The sequence below is a fragment of the Dipodomys merriami genome, unplaced genomic scaffold (genome assembly GCF_024711535.1).
Source record: "Dipodomys merriami isolate MVZ:Mamm:240054 unplaced genomic scaffold, mDipMer1.0.p SCAF_390, whole genome shotgun sequence".
NCBI classification, from domain to species: Eukaryota; Metazoa; Chordata; class Mammalia; order Rodentia; family Heteromyidae; genus Dipodomys; species Dipodomys merriami.
The window spans coordinates 301,551-315,829 of NW_027205493.1; the positions used below are offsets into that span (position 1 = coordinate 301,551).

At 36.1% G+C, this 14,279-nt stretch overlaps 1 pseudogene; it reads right to left on the reverse strand.

Moving 5' to 3' along the window:
* The window catches only part of LOC138805376 (GATA zinc finger domain-containing protein 1 pseudogene), a 52,906-nt pseudogene that overhangs the window by 13,913 nt on the left and 24,714 nt on the right, over positions 1-14,279 (reverse strand).

Sequence of the window (14,279 nt, forward strand, 5' to 3'; positions counted from 1 at the left end):
AGGGGAAGGGGAAAAACAAATTGTTTAAATAGCGATACAGGTAGACCCATTGCAACAAGGAGATTTGCAAGTCGTTATGTCGAAAACAAGCTTTACAACTTTGGTGAGAGGGCTGGGAGTGGGGAGGATTGGGTGGGGGGGGAGGATGGGAAGGAATAGGAAGGGGAAACCAAGGAGGAGGCTATAATGCTTGATAAGAAATGTACTCATTATCTTGCCCATGTAATTGTAACCCCTCTGTACAGTGTTTTCACAATAAAAATATATTACATACAAAAAAAAAAAAAGAAAGGCAAGGGTACAAATTCCCATCTTGTTGGGGCATAGACAGGCATCAGCATCAGGTACTATGCTTATAAATATTTTTCTCGACCTTTAGTTAATTTTGAAATTACAAGCACAAGTGACTTCACTTGGAGTATCACTTCTTACCTGAGCAGTTATTTCTTTCAAGTGGCTCTGTGCTGGCCTTTGATAAACTTTGTTCCCTTGATAAACTTTGTCCCATGATAAACTTTGATCTTTCTTGTTGCTGAGAAAGTATCCAGAAAGTGATTTTGTTCAGTGCTGTGATGAGATATCTCAGTTCATGTAATATTCTACATTTCAGTCAGAATACTAACAGGCCAGGAAGGAGAGAATCTGTCAATAAAACTGGCCAAATTGCAGCAACAGTATGATAAATAGAAATGACTCCCAAACAGGGATTACCTTGAACCCATTAAGTTTGAAAAGCTATCACTGCAATAGGGACTCATGGACAAAAGCTTGATTGGTGTGGTATAATTAATTTAAGGGTACCTGCTTGGTATCCTATCTTGTCAGCTTTGTATCCTAAAATGGGTTCATAAAGAGGAACTAAAATATAAAGACAGCAACAATTAACAATATTTTTGGTTTTGTTTTGTTTTTTTGGTCCAGTCATGGGGCCTGAACTCTGGGCCTGGGCGCTGTCCCTCAGCTCTTCAACTCAACGCTAGCGCTCTATCACTTGAACCATAGCGCCCCTTCTGGCTTTTTTTCTTTTTTCTTTTGTGGTGCTGAGGAATCGAACCCAGGGCCTCGAGCATGCAAGGCAAGTGCTCTACCACTGAGCCACCTTCCCAGCCTCATAACAACAGTTTTTACATACTTAGTTGTAGGATGATCAATAAAAGATCCTGAGATAGATGTCACTTGATTGAATATTGACTTAGGATACAGTTTTTCAAGTAGTCAAAAGATTGATATCACTCAATAGTACACAAGAAATTACTTTGATAATATTTTCTAAGTCACTTTGGAATATTTGAAAGAACTCATTTGCTTCATAATAATATGACCTAAGTAAGACCCGTGGACAATTATTTGAATTATAGCCAATCTAATCACATGTAATTATTTTGTAAGTTCTATCTATCTATTTACCTATATTTGAAAACATACTCCCCTACCCTTTATTATCTCCTTGAACTTTCTGGGGTTTGTCTTAATTCTTATAGTAACCTTACTCTTTCGTGATTTTTTTCTTTTTTCTTTTTGTCAGTCATGGGGCCTGAACTCTGGGCCTGGGAACTGTCCCTCAGCTCTTCAGCTCCAGGGTCACACTCTACCACTTGAGCACAGTGCCACTTCCCAGGATTTTTTTCTTATACAAAATCATGAAACCTTTTCTAAAAATGTTCTCCATCATATGTCTTCATCTCCTCTTCACGATCTTTTTCTTTCTTTAGTTTGTATTCTTAAAACTTTATACTTTGTAAAGCTTGTATTTTAAAACTTTTGAACTAAGATGACAGTTTTTTTTGTTTTTGTTTTGTTTTATTTTTTGTCGGTCGTGGGGCTTGAACTCTGGGCCTGAGTGCTGTCCCTCAGCTCTTCAGCTCAAAGCGAGCACTATACCATTGAGCTAAAGTGACACTTCCGGTTTTCTGGCGGTTTATTGGAGATAAGAGTTTCAGAAACTTTTGTACTCAGGATGGATTTGAACTGTGATCCTCAGATCTCAGCCTCCTGAATAGCTAGTATTACAGGCATGAGCCACTGGCTCCTGGATCAGATGACAGTTTTAGAGAAAATAAAATAACCCTATATCTAGAATGAAAAGCAATATTACTGGTATGTTTATTGTAAAAGTTAGAAAACATATTTATCAAAATCCATAAACTATCACTAACCAAATCTCAAAACTTTGTTTGATACTTGAACTTAAAATTGTCCCCTATTTTCCCCTTGGTTTGGCCAGACTTATATTTTGTTGTTGTTGTTTTGAGTTGTTTGGCTTGAATACAGGGGCAGGGTTCTGTCTCTGAGCTCTTTTGCTCAAGGCAGCACTCTACCACTTTGAGCCACAGAACCACTTCTGGTTTTCTGGTGGTTAATTGGAAATAAGAGTTATGGGGACTTTCTAGCCCAGGCTAGCTTTGAACTGTGATCTTCAGATCTCAGTCTCCTGAATAATTAGGATAATAGGTGTGAGCAACCAGTGCCCAGAGTTAGTTTTAAAAGGTCAGTATTTTTATTAGACCTGATTGAGATATGGTGTCCAACCTTAAAATTGATAATGACCTTTATGATAAGGCCATTTCATATTAAAATATAAGTGTGCATAGTAAGTGTGGGTCTAACTGCATTAAGCATGCATAAATGTTGAGCTCCAAATTGGAGCTGTCCATAACAACTACTCAATTGCTTTCTATAATTCTGGTGGCAAAGAAAGCCTTTTTCACAGTTACTCCCTGATTGACCAGTGTACAAGAATGATACATGTAAATATTAATTGAGGGTATTATTAGATAGACCTTTTGGTCATCAAAAGATGATTACTATTTTTTTAAAAATTTAGGCCTGAGCATGGAAGATAAAGGACTATTCTTTAGAGAAAGGGTTCTTTGGAATTAGGGAGAATTAGCTTGTTGAATACCCAAGATATGACTGATTTGCCTGTGCTTTAACTTTTGTCAATCCATGGAACCACAAAGTCTATCCAGAGTTAGAGCAATAGAACATGATTAATTTCTCAGAAAGATGGATACATGGCCTCTGTGGACACTTAACCATGAAGAAAATATCTCTAGGGAAAGATTATGATCATTTTCTGATTTTTGTAAATGACAGAGAGTATGTGGTACACTGAAATAGGATTCTTTTCTTCATTCAGACATTGTTTCCTTGGGTAGGAAGGGAAGTATACTCTGGCTTAGGCCTTGGTCTTTCAGAAGAGAATGAAGGAGGGGGGGGTAACACAATTCAAAAGAACATGTGCACATTACCTGAGTAACTGTAACTCCTCTGTACATCATATTTACAATAACATTTATTCACTTACTTACTTACTTGTTTACTTATTTATTTATTAGTCAGCTTGAACTCGGGTTGGGTGCTGTCCCTGTACTTTTCAGATCAAGGCAAGTGCGCTACCCCTGAGTCACAGCACCATTTCCGGTTTTCTAGTGGTTTATTGGATATAAGATTCTCACGAACTTTTCTGCCCAGGCTGGCATTGAACCTCGAGCCTCAGATCTCAGCCTCCCATGTAGCTAGGATTACAGGAGTAAGCTACAGGCTTCTGGCTAACAAAATTTTAAAAAAGGAGTTTTTGAAGGAGACGGGGATGTTGGTTCCTTATGTGTTCATTAAACCACTGCATTCAAGGTGTCTGAGCTTTTGCCCCAACAATGAAATTAACAGTGTTCTGTTTTAGAAGAAGAAGGAGGAAGGAAGAGGCTGGAGGAGAAGGGAGGAGGAGGAGGGGGAAGAGGAGCGGGAAGAGGAGGGTGAGGAGGACGACATACACAATATTATTTTCAGGCAAGAAAGTCCCACTAGTGGTTTGTCTTTTTCCTCCAGGGGATATGTGGCCAACCTTAAGTATAAAAGATTTTTATTTTATGCTCTGGAAATCTTTGTTTCAAGGGGCCCCATAGGTAGCCATCAGGAAACATGGGAGAGCACACATGTTATCTCCTACCATGTCAATTCACAACTTTAAAAAAAATCTTTTACCTAACAGGTTTTTCTCTCCCTCAAAATTGTTTCTTGTGGGTCATAGCTAGAAGTAGTTCACCAAGAAATATCTTCTTAAGGTATACTATGCCTAACCCATTTTTGTATTCCCTTTTCTTTGATTCCTGGCCACTGTGGTATGAATTGCTTTACTTTACCATTCTTTTCCATAGATGTTAAATGAAAATTGGAAGCCAATATAATTTGTTTCTTAAGTGGTTTTATGATGCGTTTTGTAACAGTGAATAGAGAAGTAGTTAATGAAGGAAGTTGGTGTCCAAAATATAGTTGTTGTGTTGTTGTAGTGATTCTTGATGATGTAGTTGAGAAGTCTTTGGAATTGTTTTACAGAAAGTATTTTGAATAGTTTTGAGATGTTGGCTAAAGATGCACTAAAATAATGTCCCCAGAGATTAATGGGCAAATCTGTTGAGATTGAAGGAAATCAGCCTACAGACAGAAATATGGACACGTTTCAGATGGAAGAGGGATTGTATTGGAAATTGCTCTAGAAGAATATCTTCAGCTGTATTTTTCTGGTTGTACCTGCCCAAACACTTAGAGGCCACTGTATTCATAGTCTAGGGAGATTTGGATACTACAAAAGTCTGTTAAAGGCTTTGGTGTTAATTTTAACAATGATAAAACAAATGAAATTTTCGTAAATTTGCAAGTGTGTATGAAATACAGTTTGTGATATGAAATGGCCAAGAGATATTGGAAACCAAGGATAGCACATTGCAGTTAATGTAGTTAACTCACAGGCTCATATGTTTCAATCTTTGATACCCAGAAATTTATTCCCCTGAACTAAATGCGGCTGGTAATAATGGAAACAAATTTGTAATTTTTAAATGTTTTTATGAAAAAATTAAAATTTAACATACCATTTATGTATTAATCATCTTGCTCTGGGTTACCCTTATTTTGTAATGTGCAAGCCAGGCAGGCATTATTATCTACGGTTTAATTCCTTGTTGTGCTATATGTTCTTTTATTGCAAAGATCAGTAAAATAAGGATTTTTTTCTGGGAGTTTTAAAGACAATCCTGAAGTCGTTCACATGGAGCATTGTGTGTGGGATGAGGTGAAGGGGAGGATAAGCGTAGGGGCAAAGAAAGTATGAGAAAGAGAGGAGAGAGAAGAGAAGAGAGAAAAAAAGGAAAAAATTATCTTCTTAAAACTTACAGAATTGGGGCTGGGAAGGTGGCTCAGTGGTAGAGCGCTTGCCTTACATGCATGAGGCCCTGAGTTCGATTCCTCAGCACCACATAAGCAGGGAAAAAAAAAGCTGAAAGTGGCACTCTGGCTCACAAGTAGTAGAGCGCTAGCCTTGAGCTGAAGAACTGAGGGACAGCGCCCAGAACAGAGTTCAGGCACCATGACCAGACCCAAAAAACAAAAAAACAAAAAAAAAAAAAAAACTTACAGAATTTAACCCTAAGATATGTATTCAAATGTTTTTTCTTTCATGTGATTGTTTCAAACACATTTATAAGATTATTTCTTTGTTGCTTTGTATGTCCCTCCTCCACAGTATAACCCCTGCTTCCACTGTATTTGATGTCGGTATAATTTGTGGAGGGGAAGGGGAAAAACAAATCTTTCAAATAGGGATACAGGTGGACTCCTTGCAACAATGAGATGTACAAGTCGTTATGTCGAAAAATGAACTTTACAATTTTGGTGCAGGTGGGCGGCGGAGCGGGGAGGATTGGGGGCGAGGGGAGGATGGGAAGCGATGGAAAGGGGAAACAAAGGAGGAGGCTACAACGCTTGATAAGAAATGTACTCATTATTTTGCCCATGTAATTGTAACCCCTATGTACAGTATTTTCACAATAAAAAAACTTACAGAATTAAAGCATAATAGATTGCTATTGAGATAAAATTACAGTGTGACCATATTCAGGTATCTGTTCCTGATTCTGGAATTCTTCCTGAATTCTTTTTGTTTCCACTTGAAAAGTATGGGTCTTCTCTTAGTTATTCTAGTGTTTGCAAGTAGCTTTAAGCCTGTGCCTAGTCTTGACTCACTGTTGTCTCTATGAGCTTTTTTGCTCAAGACAAGTGCCCTACCACTTCTACTACTTGAAACCACATTGCACTTCCAGATTTTTGATGGTTACAGTCTTTCTACTCTTGGCTGACTGTGAACTATAATCTTCAGATCTAAGATTCTTGGAATGCCAGCTAGGTTTACAAACATGAGCCATCATCACCTTGCTTCATGATGTCTTTCTTTAGAAGCATTCTTCTTATGGAGAAAACTAAACTTTTTCAGAAGGTCAAGAATTTTCTTTTATGCCAACATAAGATTTTGAGTTTTTAAAATTTTCACAAGATAGTCTTAACTTTCTTCTTTCTATTTTTAGTAAGCACAGTAAAGTATACCCTACTGGAAACTTCTGTCATTCACACTTCCTAGAATCATTGTAAGGAAAACTTAAGAACAGATAAAATCAGAAGGGTTATAAGTGAAGGTGAAAATGAGATAAGTCAGAGAATGTAGAAATTGTTCAGGGCAACATTAGTGAATTCAGTAATGGCCAAAAGACCATTCCAGTGAGAACCTCACAAAATCCACTAGATTTTGGGATGAAGCATTTATGAATACCCTTCAAGGCTCCGCGTGTGAAAAGAACAGAAAAATTGTATCAGCCCATAAGAGGTTGTGGTAGATAATTAGCACAAGCTGGGCCCTGGTAAATGATGTCTGTCATTCTAGGAGGCCTTGAGATGGAAACTGGAGGAACAGAACTCAAAGCAGGCCTGTTCAGAAAAATGCATAAGAATCTATCTCCAATAATCTAAAAACTAAGGAAGAACAAAAAAGGAACTTGACTGGTGGTATAGTTTGTGTTTTTAGTTCTAGCTCAAAAAGCAATAAGAGAATTTGGGAGCTTCAAGTATACCTTGGAAGTGATAAGAGAGAGAGATGGGAGAAGGGAAGAGAGAGAAGATAGAAGATGTAGGAAAGAGTAGAGAGAAGAGAAGACAGAGGTAGAAGAGAGAAGAGATGAGAGAACAGAAGGAAAGAATAATAAGAGAGGAAGAAAATGGCCTTCACAAAGCACATAAAAATGCAACAATAATTATTATTGGGAAAATAAATTGGGGGTGATATATGTATTACTTTTTTATTTTAATTTAATATGACATTTTTAGTGGAGGAAAAGAATGAATGAAAAATAGGAAAAGGTTGATACAGGCTAATTATTGTAGGCATAAAATGAAACATGGTTGCAAAAGGAGAAAAAATAGTGGCAAATGATGAAACAGAAACTGTTCATCAGTGTGCTTTTTCAGGAAGAGTATAAGGAAGTTGAAGTGATTTCTTGATGATTGTTTCAAGTGAAAATACAGAAGAAAATTTGTGTGCTGAAAGAATTGGAATTGTAGGAATATTTAGGAATGTACCTGTTATGGAAACTTAGTTTATGAGCAGAGATTCAGTTAAATAGCAAACTCTGTGGTCCAGACTGATAGCAGTTTAATTTTAGGGTTCCTATGCTCATTGATAAAGCTTCTTAGTCAGAGAAAAGGTACATATATGGCTGCAGGAGGCTTCCATGAGTTGAGACCAACAACAAAGTTCAGGAGTGAGGGTCTACTGAAGAAGGGTCCAGGAGTGTGGGGATTGGGTGAAGTGAGGTGGAAGTGGCAGGGGCCTTGGTCTATAAGATTATACCCTGTGCTGAAAAACATGTGCAACACTCATCTCTGATTAACCAGCAAAACCTAAAAAGCTGAAATTGGAGGTATTTGCATAGTTCATGAACCACAAGAATCCTAACAATAAGTATGTTACTAGAAGTGGAGGCCTGTATTTATTACATTCCAATTTTAATTTAATATAGATGTTGGCGGAGCGAAACATGATTTAAGAACTTAATAAAGACCAGGACCGACCAAAAAAAAAAAAAAAAGAAAAAGAAAAAAGAAAAGAAATGAGGTCCAGCCAAGCACTGGTGGTTCCTACTACTGGTGGTAGTCCTGGCTACTCAGGAGGCTGAGATCTGAAGATTGCTGTTCAAAGCCAGCCTGGGCAAGGAAAGCGTGTCAGGCTCAAGTGGTAGAGTGTTTGGCTTGAGCTGACAAGCTGAAGGACAACTCCCAGGCTCAGAGTTCAAGCCCCACAAGTGACAAAAAAGGAGGAGGGCTTCAGGAGAGCAGAGCTGAATTATGAAGTCCAGGCTGGTAATGAGCTAAATAATAATACTGGCCAAAGACAAGGAATGGATAGCTAAGAACAGGTAGATATTGTAAGGTATATCTACTGCATCTTTATTGAGTTCACATACTATAATTTGCATGAAGTTTGAAAGACATAAGCTTCTTGAATGAGGCTTTCTTGTTTAAAGTTACATATGCATAGTAACTTATTTAATGATTTGAGCAAAGATAAGAAAGTTATAGGAGTAGTTTCTCAAGGATCTTCAAATTTATTGATAACCTATTCATTCCTGAGTTGAATAGTAAATTTATAGCTATTTGTCATAAATACATATAGATGCCCTTCATTCCTAACTTCTTAAAATAACTACATTACATTTATATCTATCTTGTACAAAGGCCAAAGTCAATGCTTTAGATTCTTTTCTAGCAATATTCTTTCACAAAGTTTTGGCCTACAAAGTCTAAGGAAATTATGAGCAGTCCATCAAGCAACGTGGACATTTCCCAGCGATGCCAAGGCATAGTAACTATGAACCGAGGTAAAAGACTGATTATCTTGCCCATGTAATTGTAACCCCCCTGTACAGTATTTTCACAATAAAAAAAAGAAAAAAATAAAAAGAAGAAAAAAAAAGACTGATTGTTGGAGTATGTGTGAGAAATATCCAGAACATCTTAGAAAATACTTGCACTGAATGTTCAGAAATCATTAGACATCTTTGTAGGTAAATAGATGTACACAGAAGAAAATTTAGATTATACATAATTTATTTCATGTATTTATTCTCTGATGCCTAATCATAAGCATAGAAAACCATGAAACTGGAGTTTGTAAGCTTTGTTCATGTTTAAGTACAATAAAATGGTGACTGATAATGGAGTAATGGAAAAAAAAATAGGAAAAGAAATAAACTTTGTGTCTTTTTACTTCTGGTAAAAAGTGGAGTGTATCAGAGGTCAATCCATTTTGTGAGCCAAATGCCTTTCAAAGAAGTCAGGAAATTAAGCTATTTTTAAATGTGTCTAATCTTATAGAACCATATGGAACTAAAGCTGCACATATGGAAAACTAGATACACAAAACAATGGTTCTTTCCAATGAAAAATATTTTTGTAATTATTTCTTATACATGATTATGTGGATAAGAATGTTAGTTCCTATTGCTTCTGTAACAGAACACCAGAAAGTTACTGGTTCAAAACCACAAAAAAGGCAGCAATGTATCTTCACAAAAAATTATGTGTATAATGCATATTGATCAATGCCAACTATTTCATTGTTCTCCCTTTTGTTTCCCTACCCATCCATACTCTCAGGTGACATAGTTCAGTCTTTTACTTACTTCACATCGAATATAAGCCTCTATTTGTTTACACTTCTTTCCTGTTCCTCCACAGCCAAATCATTTGTCAGCTTCCTGATAAAAGGTTTCTGATAACTTACACTCTTGTATCTATTTATCTAGATTTGCACTCAGTGCTGAATTCCACATTAGGATTCTGCTTTTTCTTTGGCTCAAATTGTAGCTATGGAAATGTTTCTGAGACTGGTGTGAATTTAAAATGAAGATATAGTTGTTTTATGATTTTATCATGTGTTTAATGAATAATTTTATGATTGGTTTTGAATGTCAAAAATGTGTTTCAAGCTGAGTGCTAATGAGTTATGCCTGTAATCCTAGCCTGGGCAATAAAGTTTCCAAGACTTTATCTCATTAACTACCAGATAACCTGAAGTAGAATTGAAAGGTTCAAACTAGTAAAGCACTAGCCTTAGTCAAAAGACCTTAGGGACAGCAGCCAAGCCCTGAGTTCAAGCTCCAAGATGGACAAAAAGAAAAGAGAGAGAGATGTGAGATGTGTTTCAAGTTGGGTGCTGGGGGCTCATGACACTAATCCTAGCTACATAAAATACTCATGCTGAGATCTGAGGATTGCAGTTAGCAGCCAGCCTAGCCTTAAGCAAAAGAAACTCGGGGGGAGGAACTAGCTGCTAAGTTCAAGCACACACATATACAAACGCGTGTGGCACGCACACAGCACACACATGCACACACACACACACACACACACACACACACACACAAACACACACCACAAATTTCATCAAATGAAATTATATGATCTGATCTATACTTAGTTGAAAAAATGTAGTGTAGCTGGAGAGCTAAAATAACAGCATTTTTAGATAAATATTAATTTAGTGGGAGGTATGATATTAGATTTAGTATTTATTTATTTATTTATTTATTTATTGAAGCAGAGTTTCTCTACATAGCCCAGGCTGGCCTTTTACTCATCTCCTTCCTTTATCAGCCCCCAATTAATGAGATTACCATACCTGGCTAACACTTAAGTTTTAGATTTGTAGTTCTGGTGTTGTAAGGGATATAGTAGTTTTATTTTAAAAACAAAATATATTTAGGTACCAGTCAAATTTAATTGATAGGTATTATGCTTGCAAGTAATTATTTTTTGGTTACTGTTAACCAAACTATTGATGTAGATAGGTGGTCAGCAGAAGATTTAAAGTACTCTGTCATTCTCTCTCTGTCTCTCTTCTCTTTGTCTCTCTCATCTCACTCATATTTCAGGATAGTTGTTTACTTTACAAAATCTAGACAAAATTTCTGTTCTCCTATCCATGATGGAAAAATTTTAAAAACACTAAAAATTATTGTTCATTTTTAAAACTTTTTTCAATCATGAGACATTAAGCCCCAGTGTTGGGCTTAAACTCAAGGCTTGGGCATTGTCCTTGACCTTCTTTAGCTCAAGGCTAGTGCTCTACCACATAAGCCACAGCTCCATTTCCAGCTCTTGGGGGGTTAGTTTATTGGAGATAAGAGTCTCATGAACTTTCCTGCCCAGGCTTCCTTGCAACTGAAATTCTCAGATCTTAGCCTCCTGAGTAGGTGGGTCATAAGCATAAGCTACAAGTGCATGGAAACATTTTTAAATAATCTTTAAGTAGTGTACAAAGGAGTTGCTATTCAACAAAGATGTTGAATACAATGCATCTTGATCAGTATTACCCCTGTCATCATTCTCCCCATCCTTCCCAATCCCATCCTTTCTGTTTTCTTAATTTTGTATATGCTTTGAATTTTATGACTGAATTCTCCCCCTTGATGGAAATTTTACAGTAGAATTGCATTTGGAATATTAAGAATTGAGAAATTTTAATAAAGAATATATGATGAAAAACTCACTATACTCTTTCTTAGAAACAATTATGGTACCAAAAATGTAAAAAGTTACAACTTTCTAAATCTTCAGTTTTGTTAGTAGACTTTGCTCTTTTCCCAGCCTTTAAACAGTTGAAGGAAAGAAACTTCTATTTAGTATTTAAAACTGCATGACATTTATATCCCAGCTGTAGAAAGGTGGCTCCTTAGAATTTCTTGAATATTTTTTTAACATGGTCAATGAAGATACATCGATTACACTTTCTCTGGAATGTGACTACTATTTCTTCTTTTAGCCTTACTTACAAAACCTGTAAGATTGAGTTATTTTTACTTTCATGATGGACAGGAAATTTTGAGAAAATACCTGTTGGGGTTTTCTTAGGCATGCTTCATCCACTAGTCATGTTTGAAGCAGGGTGACAAGCCTTCATCCTACAAATTAAAGATGTGGAGAGAGGAGGTAGCAGTGGGATCAGGATCTGGTTGAAGAACCTTACTGACAGCCTCTTTCTTTCTTGTGATAGTGAGAAGTGAGCTATTGGCTGCTCAGGACCCTTTCAAAAGTGGAGTTTGTTCTTAATTTTATTCTTTTGTAAAAAAAAAAAAAAGGTAGTTTCTCATCAGGAAGAGGTTAGAAGTTTAATAAAAGCCAAATATTTACTGTGTGCCAAAAAATATTGTGCCATTATGCCAGCTAGCATACTGGATGGAGATGTCAAAAAACATAACTAAGTACAGACCTGCAATCCCAGATTCGTATGAGTTGGAAATAGAAGAATTGTGATTTGGGGCTATTCTGGCCATAAAAATTTAGTGAGATTCTTTCTCATTAACAAGCCAAATATGGTACACAATAGGGTACACCAAGAACAAGCCAAATATGGTACACATCTTAACCCAGCCATTCAGGATTGCAATTTCAGGTCACGTGGGTGAAGGCATGGGACCTTATCTGAAAGTTTAAAGAAAAAAGCACTGAGTTCTGGCTCAAGTGTTAGACTGCCTGCCTGGCAGGCACAAGTCTTTGAATTAAAACATAACCAATACAAGAGAGTGAGCCATACAAAAAAACAAACCAAGTTTGAGTTAAAGTAATAAGATGGCATAGTAAGTCTCCAAAGCATTTTAGCAAAGCCCATATGATCAATGAATAATTACAATTACTCTAAAACCTCCCCATTACACAGTCTCTCTTAATCTACAATATCCAAGAGCCAAACAAGTAAAATTGCCCATAGGAAACATTCTTTGTCGCAAAAGCAGACAAAACATTTTCTAGCATTTTGAAGAGTGACTATATAATCACATATTAAGTATATACAATAGGCCAGATTTCATTTTCTGGGTTAGAAATTAAAACATATCTATGCCAAAAGACTGTAGAAATAAACAATGCATACCTTGGGTTAATGTGAATACTTTGTATACATTACATTTTTAATATTCTTTAAATTAATGATGGTCAGTGTAATTGGGAAAGTAAATTGGGACATAGTTTTCATGTTTTTATCACTTTAAAAATGGTAAATACTCTCAAATTTAATTCAGATTTCTTTAGTTTGCATTGGTGTTTGCTTAATTTGTGTAATCAAGGTCTTAAACAAGTGTTTGTGAAAAAGAAAGCAATTTATAATCTATATATGAACATTTCTCTCAGTATTGTGATGAAGTTCTTTTAAGGAAGAGTTGGCTGTCTCTACATTTGTTTACATATGCGCTATTTCTGTCAGAAAAGAAGTTTAAAGGACTGGGAGAGGGTAATCCACTAACAAGATAGAAACTGAATAGATTTCTTGGTATAAGACAATACCTAGATTAATCTAAATCTTGCATTTGTTTGGTAACACTTGAAAATCGTTTTGTTTTTTGAAAGGTGGCTTTAATATTTAGCTTGAATTGGTGTTGAATTCACAATCCTCCTGACAAGATGTGGTTTCATTAAAATTTTGATCAAGAGAGTAAAAATGTAATTCAAAGGTAGATATATTTATATAATCATATATAAAAGCATATATGTATGCCATACATAAGCAACTAGTTTCATTATAGACGTATGCAAGTTCTGAAGATTCAGAGCAGTAAGAACTCACAGGGCTGGTGGGAAAGTAAATGGTATAGGCACTTGGAAAAACATTTGGAATTGTATTAATATAGGCATATCCTATGATTCAGGTAATTTATTTTCAGGTTTATACCTGACAGAAATGTGTATGCTTCTGTACCAAGAGAAATACACAAGAATATCTCTCCAAAGCAAAGATAATGCACAAAATGCTTGTCAATAATAGGCCCATACAATAGAATATGGTACAGTAATGTGCACAAGTGAACTACAACCAAATGGATGAGGTCTGATAAACATGTTGCATGGAATAAGCCAGATAAGCAAAAACATCCTATGTGCTTCCATTTATGTAATTTTTAATGAGACAAAACTAAAATACACTGCTTAAAAGTGTGTGCTTAAGACGTTGGGTGCTGGTGGCTTGAGACTGTAATTCCAGCTACTCAGGAAGCTGAGATTTTAGGATTGATGTTCAAAGCTATCCTGTGTAAGAAAGTCGATGAGACTCTTACCTCAATTAACAACCAAAATTTCAGAAGTAATCTGTGGCTCAAGTGACAGAACACCCGCCTTGTATGATAAAAGGTAAGGAATAGTGCTTAGGGCCTGTGTTAAAGTCCCAGTATTGGCAAAAAATGCAAATATGTATGTATAAGTGACAAAAGTAGAAAAGAAAATGAGAAAATGTTGTCATAATAGTTAGGTGAATAATCATTTTTGGCAAGGGGCATAGCCTACATTTTTAAAAATTAGGCATGACATGTCTTTTACTTATAAGAAATGTTTTACTTTGTAGTGACTACATGGGAAATTTTCTTTATAATATATGCTTGAGCTAAACTTTTTCATTGTGTGTATGT